Consider the following 9,373-nt stretch of genomic DNA (forward strand, 5'->3'; position numbering starts at 1 on the left):
CTATTCTGATGAACTTAATACTCTAGATGCATGCTGGATAGCGGTCGATGTGTGGAGTAATAATAGTAGATGCAGAATCGTTTCGGTCTACTTGTCGTGGACGTGATGCCCATATAGATGATCATGCCTAGATATTCTCATAATTATACACTTTTCTATCAATTGCTCGACAGTAATTTGTTCACCCACCATAATACTTATGCTATCTTGACAGAAGCCACTAGTGAAACCTATGGCCCCCGGGTCTATTCTCTTTTATATTAAACCTTCAATCAACAAGCTATTTCTATTACCTTTTATTTTGCAATCTTTATTTTCCAATCTATATCATAAAAATAGCAAAAATATTTATCTTATTATTATTATCTCTATCAGATCTCACTCTCGTAAGTGACCATGAAGGGATTTACAACCCCTTTATCGCGTTAGTTGCGAGGTTCTTACTTGTTTGTGTAGGTACGAGGGACTTGCGAGTAGTCTCCTACTGGATTGATACCTTGGTTCTCAAAAACTAAGGGAAATACTTATGCTACTTTGCTGCATCACCCTTTCCTCTTCAAGGGAAAACCAATGCAGTGCTCGAGAGGCAGCAAGAAGGATTTATGGCGTCATTGTCGTGGAGATCTACACACAAGTGAAGACATACCAAGTACCCATGACAAACTCTTATCCCTAGCATTACATTATTTGCCATTTTCCTCTCGTTTTCCTCTCCCCCACTTCACCTTTGACGTTTTATTCACCCTTCTTCTGTTCGTCTTTTCGTTTGCTTTCATGTCTCACTTGGCTCGTTTGCTTGTTTGGTTGGAATAATTGTTTATTTATTCCTAAACAGAGGACCTAAGATCTATGGATCCTCATCCGCTTGCTAATCTTTTTAAGAGATCAAATTATGATGAACCAATTGCTAGTGAGTTTTGTACACTAGATTATCTTTATGGAGTTTTGCTTGAAATTCATGAATCTGGAAATTGTGATGAAGTACTTTATGGAGTGATTCACAATGGATCTTTCAATAAAAATTCATGATTGCAATGATGATAGTATAAATTCTATTAATGTCAATTGTGCTTATAATATGCAAAACCCTAAGCTTGAGGATGCTAGTTTTGCTATGTCCTCTACTTGTTGCAATGATCATGATTGAGGTGATTCTTCTTATGATCTTGAAAATTTATTTAAGCCACATGGTGAATGTGAGATTGATAATAGTGTTTACAATATTATTGAAAGTGGGTTCGGAAGAGTGTCAACTTTATTTCCCACATATTTGGAGAATGTTCAATCTTATGAAATTTTTGATAAAAGTGGGTTTGGAGAGGTCATGACTTTAGTTAATGTTAATCCCACTATTTTGGAAGAGTATCAACTTTGCATAGACGTGGATCGTGTTAAGAATATGTTTTGTGATATCTATATTGTTGAATTTGATTATATTCCTACATGTAACTATTTTGAGAGAGGAAAATATGGTGGTAGAAATTTCCATGTTACCAAATTACCTCTCGTTATGTTGAGATTGCTATTCTTTCTTTCCGCTTCCTTGCATATGCTAGTTTTTGCTTGCCTTGATAATTTGTTTGCCTATAAGATGCCTATACATAGGAAGTATGTTAGACTTAGATGTGTTTGTCACGTGTTTTATGATGCTCTCTTTGTGCTTCAATTCTTGTCTTTCATGTGAGCATCGTTGAAATCTTATGCCTAGCTATAAGGCTTTATAGAAAAGCTCTTGTTGGGAGACAACCCAATATTTTCCTTGCTGTTATTCAATAAATAATTCATCTAGCCTCTTTTTAGATGTGGTTTTATGATTTTAATTAGTGTTTGTGCCAAGTAGAACCTTTGGGAAGACTTGGGGAAAGTCTTTGAGATCTTGCCATTTTTTAGTGGAGAGTGCGATTAAGTTGATTCTTTTTGCAGATGATTAATAGATAAATTCCTCACGTTCATAAATTTATTTTAGAATTTTTGGTGTTACATAAGTATTCTAAACCTACAGATTACTACAGACTGTTCTGTTATCGACAGATTCTGTTTTTATGTGTTGTTTGCTTATTTTGATGCATCTATGGCTAGTATCGGACGTTATGAACCATAGAGAAGTTGGAATACAGTAGGTTTAACACCAATATAAATAAAGAATGAGTACATTACGGTACCTTAAGTGATGGTTTGTTTTCTTTTACTAACGGAGCTCATGAGATTTTCTGTTAAGTTTTGTGTTGTGAAGTTTTCAAGTTTTGGGTAAAGATTTGGTGGATTATGGAACAACGAGTGGCAAGAGCCTAAGCTTGGGGATGCCCATGGCACCCCAAGGTAAAATTCAAGGACAACCAAAAGCCTAAGCTTGGGGATGCCCGGAAGGCATCCCCTCTTTCGTCTTCTTCTATCTGTAACTTTACTTGAGGCTATATTTTTATTCACCACATGATGTGTTTTTGCTTGGAGCGTCTTGTATGATTTGAGTATTCGCTTTCTAGTTTACCGCAATCATCCTTGTTGTACACACCTTTTTGGAGAGACACACATGAATCGAAATTTATTAGAATACTTTATGTGCTTCACTTATATCTTTTGAGCTAAATAATTTTGCTCTACTGCTTCACTTATATATTTTAGAGCACTGTGGTGGTTTTATTTTATAGAAATTATTGATCTCTCATGCTTCACTTATATTATTTTGAGAGTCCTTTAGAATAGCATGGTAATTTTCTTTGGTTATGAAACTAATCCTAATATGATAGGCATCCAAGATGGGTATAATAAAAACTATCATAGAAAGTGAATTGAATACTATGAGAAGTTTGATACTTGATAATTGTTTTGAGATATAAAGGTGGTGATATGAGAGTTGTGCTAGTTGAGTAGTTGTGAATTTGAGAAATACTTGTGTTGAAGTTTTCAAGTCCTGTAGCATGCATGTACGGTAATCGTTGTGTAACAAATTTGAAACATGAGGTGTTCTTAGATTGTCTTCCTTATGTGACAGCCTGGATTTTGCCCTCTTCCCTTTGTCTGATTTTCATTTGATTTGGTTTTGAAATCTGGAGTTTTGAATGTTTTCATAAGGACTTAAACACTTGGGTACCCCTTGACTTTCACCCAAGTGCCCCATTTCCCTCTCTAACTATTACTTTCTCTCTAGTTCACCTCAAAAATAATATCTTGAATATTTTGCTTAAATGAAAAATATTAATTTCCCTCTCTTAAACCCTAGCTAGCTCAATGTGCTCCAAAGCAAGCCCAATTTTTCTTGCCCACAAAAATCTGAGAAAATTCCTAAATATTCTTTGAACCCTAGGGCACCTTCCTGGGCAAAAATATTTCATCACTTTTTGGAATATTTTTGCTATAGAAAATATTTTCTATTTTGGACAGAAATGGTAGTTTCTACAACAACTACCATTTTACTTGATCCATTGTGGCTGATTTTTCTTGTGCATCATCACCTTAGTAGATGATTGCTAACCTCCAAAGCCCAGCTCTCAACTCCTAGTAGTTTGACCACAGTAAGCTCTCAAAGTTACCGACCAGAAACTTACTGTGACTCCCTCGAGTCAATCGTACACAAATCATACACGCAAATATGTACGATCAAGATCAAGGACTCACGGGAAGATATCACAACACAACTCTAGACACAAATTAAAATAATACAAGCTTTATATTACAAGCCAGGGGCCTCGAGGGCTCGAATACATAAGCTCGAAAACACAAGAGTCAGCGGAAGCAACAATATCTGAGCACAGACATAAGTTAGACAAGTTTGCCTTAAGAAGGCTAGCACAAAAGCATATACGATCGAAAGGCAAGGCCTCCTGCCTGGGAGCCTCCTAACTACTCCAGGTCGTCAGCGGCCATCACGTAGTAGTAGGCACCCTCGGTGTAGTAGTAGTCATTAGTGGTGTCATCTGGCTCCTGGGATCCGTCATCTGGTCGCAACAATCGGGTATGGGGAAAAAGAGGTAGCAAAGAAACTGTGAGTACTCATCCAAAGTACTCGCAAGACTTACATCAGATCTAAACTAAGTATGCATCTGTATCAAACGAATGGGTTGTATCTGTGGACTAAACTGCAGAATGCCAGAAGAGAAGGGGGAGGCCCAAACTATCGAAGACTAGCATCTTCAAGCATCTTCAAGCATCTTGCAGCATATAGAAGAGTACAGATCAACATAAGGTAAATTAGTAGTAGTGTTATCAACCTCGGCCAGAGATTCTTTCTCGACTCCCTGTGAGAAAGCAATCCCAGAGCCATACTATCCATTTCTCATAACCATTTCTCATCTCAAGTATCCAGTTCTAGTTGTATCAATCGGGATACAACTCCAAGTGTCCATTACCGTAGGACAGGCTATCGATAGATGTTTTCTTCCCTATAGAGGTGCACCAACTTACCCACCACGCTCGATTAACTCTGGCCGGACACACTTTCCTGGGTCATGCCCAGCCTCGGCCAAACAATACGCCGCAACCCGACCTAGGCTTAATAGAGAGGTCAAGCACGCCGGACTAAACCCATGCCCCCAGGGGTCTTGGGTCATCGCCCCGGGAACTCCTGCACGTTTCATGGGCGGCCGGTGAGCAGACCTAGCTACCTCCTTAGAAAGGCAGGAGCTTACCAATCCAACCCGGTGCGCGCCGCTCAGTCGCTGACTTCTATTAAGCGTCAACTGATGCATACGACGCAGAACGCCCATACAATGTGCACGTGATGGTTAGTGCTATCAGGCCAGAGGCCCCTCGGATCAAATATCCAAACCGTTAGTGTGTTGGTAGTGCGGTCACGAGCAGAGACTCACGAAAGATGTGACCCTGTCGCCCCGTCTCGAGTACTTGCGGGAAGGGCTAAGAATTCCCGGCCACGCCTCGTAAGTATCTCGCGGGCACCTTCCAGGTCAACCCGACTCCACATCGCTCGCTATTAAGCTCGCGCGGGTACCCCTCAGGGCCGACCCGTCTTTAGTAACATGGTTCAGTGTAGAGTCATAGTAACCAGAGTAACTGTGTGTCTAACACCAAGGGGAAAACCCGAGGAATCTCCCCCGGTGAATTCCACTAGATGTTATCGTCAAGGTAAACATAAGAGGATCCACCCTCGAGGTTCACACTTGAGGGGTTGCACGACAGAGCCGTAACAGAAGTGGTTAAGGAGGAAATCACCCTCGATGACCACGACCGGATAGCTACACTACAGAGATCTCATCAGGAGTGATGTATGAGGTTCCACCCTCGACACTTGATGGTAACTCTGCAGAGTCGAGCAACAAAAGGGGAAAGTGATGTGTGGTGTCGGGGCCTGGACGTCGATCACGTTGATTGAGTCGTCGAACATAAAGCGGGGCGATAGGGACAAGGTGGGGGTCATTGATGGATCTCTAACCAACCTATACTAAGCAGTTTAGAATAAGCAGGAAAGGTATGAAAGCAAGTAAAAAAATAGGCTATGCATCAGTGTAGGATCATACATAAAGCAGTAGCAGTTCTAATGCAAGCATGAGAGGGAAAGAAATGGTCGATATCGGAATGCTCAAGCGGGGTTTGCTTGCCTGGAAGCTCTGCTGAAAAGGAAGAAATGTCGTCGATGAGGTAGTCGATCACAGGGGCAGCATCGGTCTCGGGGGCTACCGGAGAGAAGAGGGGGAAGAAACAGTAAATATAGAGCAAACAAGGCATCACAAGGCACATCCGGAGGGGTTTTCTTGGTGTTAGGCATTTTCCGGACAGATGAAAGAGAGGGGAAAGTTCCATGTTCAGCATGCTAGGGGCATGTGACAGATGAACGAACCGCACATTCGGATATATTGGATTTTTCTGAGCAACTTTCATGTAGAAAATATTTTCATCCAAGTTACGGATTAATTTCTATGAATTTTTAAAGATTAAAGCATTTCCTAAATTTATTCTTAAATTGAAAATAATTCTTAAAATGCTAGGGGTATCCAGCTCTGTGTACACAAAAGTGTACACAGAGGATGATAAGTGGGCCAGGGGGTCCCAATTGACCAGTCAACGCTTGACTGGTCAACAAAGGGTGGGGACCCCTGTCATACTCTGATTAGATTAACTAGTTAGTTTACTAGACTAAACAAGTAATTAGTTTAATTAATTTAATTAATTACCTAATTAATTAATTTAGTATATATATTTTAATTCATCATTTTCTTTGGTTATTAATAGGGGATGGGCCCCAACGTTCAGAGGTCCACGAGGCCACCACACCTTAGCGGGCGCGGGCGTAGCAGTTTCGGGCGGCAGCCGCTGCAACGAAGCAGCAGCGCTAGCCGGGGGCTGCAAGGGCGAGGACCGGCCTACAGGCGGACGGCGCCGGCGGAGGGGCACGGCCAGCAGGCTCGGCCGTGGGCGGGCTCGGCCGGAGGCGGCGCGGCAGAGGAGTCCGGAGGCGGGCGCCGGAACAGGGCCGCGCGGGCGGGGCATTCGCCGGGCGCCGCGGCAAGCAGAACCTCGAGAAGGGTGGGCGCGGGCGTTGCTGGTGCGTGGCCGGGCGGGGGCAGGCGCAGGGGCGGGGCCGGCGGCCTAGCACGGCCAGCGAGGTCGAGCAGGGGAGGACCGAGGCGCGGGCCGGGCGAAGCAGTAGTAACGACAGGGGGCGGGGCAAAGGAGGCGGGTCGGCGCAAGGAGCAGGTACGGGGCGCGGCAGCGGGGCTACGCGAGCGCGACCGATGCGCAAAAGGGCGCAGCGGGGCGCATGGCAGCACGGGCGGGGTGGCTGCGGGATAGCGGCGCGCGGTGAGCGTGCGGGGGGCGTGATGCGGGGGCACGATGACGCTCAGCGGCCGGACACAGTAGCAGCCCCGCGGCATATGAGCAGCGGCAGCGGGGACATGGGGCGACGGCAAAGTAGCGTGTAGTAGCACGCGCGCGAGCAATTAGCGGCAGAGGGGGGCAACGGCGGCCACGGCACGACAGAAGATCGTCGGGGAAAAGAGGGAAACAACACGAGGCTCACAGTAGAGGTCGGTGTTGTGCTTGGGGAGGCCGGGGCGATGTTGTGGTGCAGGTCGAGGTCGCGACCGTGGTGTATGTGGTCGATGATGACGATGATGGCGATGGCTTGGCGTTCCTCAGCTCCTATCCAACGCCGAGGAAGGAGCGCTCGCCTGCGCGGCTCCTGGGCGCGTTGGTTCGCTGAGATGGGGACGGTGGCCGCGTGTTCTACCGGAGAGTGGCCGTGGTGGGATTGATCGAGGTCGGGGAAGGAAACGAGGGAGGGAGAGAGTGGATGGATCTGGGAGAATATCTAGGTGGAGGCCTTATCGCCTCCCACGTTGCCGACGAGGTGGTGTGGTGCCGATCGCGGGCGGGAGCGCACTGTAGCGGCCGAGTCCAAGGAACAGGAAGGAAGAGGGAAGCGACCGGGGGGCAGATGGGCTGGGCCTGGTCAGGAAAGAGGCCAGCTGGGCAGAAGCCCAGCGAGGGGTAGGATTGCTCCCTTTTTATTTTCTTGTTTTATTTTTTACCTTATGTTTATTTTCTTTGAGCCACTAAAAGAGTTTTGTTTAAAACAAAACTTGGCACAAAAAAAAATACAAGGCAATAACCTGGGTTGGTACAAAAGGTTTCAAAGCATTTGGGGAGTGTTCAACTATTTTTAGAAATTGAAAAGCTCAAATAATTGGCTGTTGGTCCACTGAATAAATTTTCGGGGGCACTGCGGGTATCCAAAAGAGGTTGGTTCAAACATGACAATGATCAGATGAATTTATAGAAAATTGCGAACATTTTAGCTTTACTGTTTATAGAATTATAATTTCACTTGGCCATAGAATTTGGATTTGAGTTTGGTTTGAAGCAAAGTGAGGATTATCAAAATAATTATGATGACATAGCATCATTAGGCATGAGATTACTGTAGCATGACAGCGGGGGTGTTACACATACCAGGAAGTTGAAATCTATTCTACTGCGTTTGAGTCCAAACCAAAGTGTGGTAACCGCTAAAACTACCACGAACTACATGCCAGACATGAAGTTTGGGCTTAGGTTGGCCTGAGGTCAGAGTTCACGCGGTGACCGCGTTCGTCCAGGCGTGCTGGCATATGGCCGACGCGCTCTGCGACGCGCACGAGCCTCTATTGATCGCGTGCTCGCTTCCTCGCCTGCCTAAACTTGCCAAACCTTGCCACAATCGTCGTCCTGATCTTCTTAACTCCCTCCTGGCGCTCGCCGACACCGGAGCTCGTCGCATCGAGAACGGGCGCGGTTCGGCCAACGCAACAGTGTGCTGCACACTGTGCTCGTCGTCACCCTCGTGCCCCTGTGCTCGTCTCCGCTCGCCCACAGTTCCCGCGTGAGCTGCGTCACCTTCTCCCTCACTCACTGACGCCATTCGTCACCGGGCGCCGTGTCCAGGTATCCTCCGACGAAGCCCGACCCCTCCTCGACGATCGGCTATAAATAGATCCCTCCCCAGCCTCCTCGAGCACCATCCACTACTCCCACACACACTCCATGATCTCGTAGAAAGCCGTAGCCCGGCCGGGCAAGCCGCGGGCCGCCGTCCTCGATCTTGAGCTCGTCGGCGATCCCCTCGGGTCGTCTCCGCAGATCCAGCCCCTCCCAGGCCCGGCCAACCGTTCCAGGGCCTCCGCCGTGCCTCGGTGGTGCCGTTCCGCCCGGTTAGAGCCCCTGGTGTCTCCGCTAGAGTGGTTGTTTCCGACGCCGTCCGACCACCCTAGCTAACCTATGGGTACGGGCAGGTGCGTCACCGTCTCCTCTTTCGATCCCTCCCTCCATTTCTGGTCGAGGGGCTCTCCTCGCCGGCGTGTGCCCCGGCGGATCCGCGCCGCCCTCTGTTTCCCTCTCCCCCTTCCCCTCACCTGACTAGCGGGGCCCGCTAGTCAGCCACTCTGTACACGCGCGAAGCGGTACAAGTGATGGCGCCCGCGAGGTTTACGCCTTCGACGTCACCCCCCAGTTATGTTTCCATTTAAATTCAAATTTAATTTTGTCCAGAGAGCTTCAAACAGCCACAACTTTTTAACCATAAGTCCAAATGAATTGATTGTTTTTGCATTGTGTTCTTTGTGAAGAAATCTAGCAGCTCACCAAAAATGAGATTTTCCTTCGCTGTCTAGATTTTCTGGTGAATTTCAGAATGGTTCTTGATGTTTTCTTTCTATGTTTATAAATATTTTCAGAAAGTGAAGCTTGTCTTGAGGATCACTAGGAGGATTGTGAACCTCATCTGCACTAAGGCAAGCCACAACAACATTTTCATGGTGCCATTTCAATATTTGTGATTTCTGTTTCAACTTCAACGAATGATTTAATCCATGCATTTAAATCACTATTATACTATTTATATTCTGTTGGTTGCTTGTTTAAGTTTATATGCTTAGTTTATAGA

The 9,373-nt window shown here is 46.0% G+C and overlaps 1 long non-coding RNA gene across 1 annotated transcript; it reads right to left on the reverse strand.

Moving 5' to 3' along the window:
• Positions 1 to 3,638: 3,638 nt before the first annotated feature.
• LOC147976128 (uncharacterized) lies at positions 3,639 to 7,311 on the reverse strand. Its single transcript, XR_015602118.1, has 2 exons — positions 6,974 to 7,311; positions 3,639 to 3,935 (listed from the first exon to the last, which is right to left on the reverse strand). It is a non-coding gene; the product is annotated as an uncharacterized LOC147976128 (long non-coding RNA).
• Between the last annotated feature and the right edge of the window lie 2,062 nt (positions 7,312 to 9,373).

Source organism: Triticum urartu, chromosome 4A (genome assembly GCF_056163025.1).
Source record: "Triticum urartu cultivar PI428250 chromosome 4A, HENAU_Tu73, whole genome shotgun sequence".
NCBI classification, from domain to species: Eukaryota; Viridiplantae; Streptophyta; class Magnoliopsida; order Poales; family Poaceae; genus Triticum; species Triticum urartu.